This window comes from Calidris pugnax, unplaced genomic scaffold (genome assembly GCF_001431845.1).
Source record: "Calidris pugnax isolate Ruff unplaced genomic scaffold, ASM143184v1 scaffold44, whole genome shotgun sequence".
NCBI lineage: Eukaryota > Metazoa > Chordata > Aves > Charadriiformes > Scolopacidae > Calidris > Calidris pugnax.
In genome coordinates, this window is record NW_015094506.1 from 27,777 (window position 1) to 28,732 (window position 956).

Below are 956 nucleotides of genomic sequence, written 5' to 3' on the forward strand. Positions count from 1 at the left end.
GGTGCCGGGGCCGTGCAGCCCCGGGGAGGGGACGGGGAGTCAATAAGCCCCCCCCGCCCCGCTCCCCCGACATTGCGGGCTGTGCCCTCCCCGCTGCTGCCCCCAGGGACCTGTGGGGTACGGTGAGGGACTCCACGGGAACACGAGTCACGGGCACCTGGGTGGCATTTTGTGGTGTGAGGTGCCCTCAGTGCCACCAGCAGTTCCCCCGCCGCGGGGGCCGCGACACCCCCTGCCCATTTACAGCCCCCGAGCAGAGCAGGTGTCTCCAGCTTGGTCCCCTCCACCACCCAGGCTGTCAGCGAGACATTCATGTGGATCCGCTGCCACAGTCAAGAGATGATGCCGATTATCCATACTAAATTTTAATTTACCGCCTGCCAAAAATGCCAGCAGTGAGGTTAAAAAACATCAATGGCTTTCTGGTGATCCATACTGCCGACATCACCAGGTCCTACTTAATAACTAAAAAAAATCTTCTAGCAGTTGAGGCCATCTATGAACATAAACGTTCCGACTTCAATATTTTTCTAAAGTCACAACAAAATCTCCTTGTCAGGCATGTGGAGAAGATCTTGAAAATGCAAGTTCAATGTGCTAAAATTAATCAGAAGGCAAATGAAAATGACCCCAAAAGAGGTATGAATAGCAAGCCCAAAGGTGGATAGCAAGGTGGTATATAAGCGTCATCACAAACTGGGTCAGGTCTAAACCCCAGCAACACTTACAGAATAAGGGTGGGTAAAAGGCTGAAATACACTCTGTTCCCGTCAAGAAAACAAGGAAGGAAAACGGAATAAGTTGGTCATCCTACGGCCGAGTTGTGAACCACCTCAGAGGGATCAGAAGCAACACTTAAGCCAAATGTATGACCTGCAGAGATCTTGTGACAGTAGAAAAAGCAGTAGACAAAGCCTTGCCCAGCACTTGCAAACGTCCGTGCTCCACTCATTTTT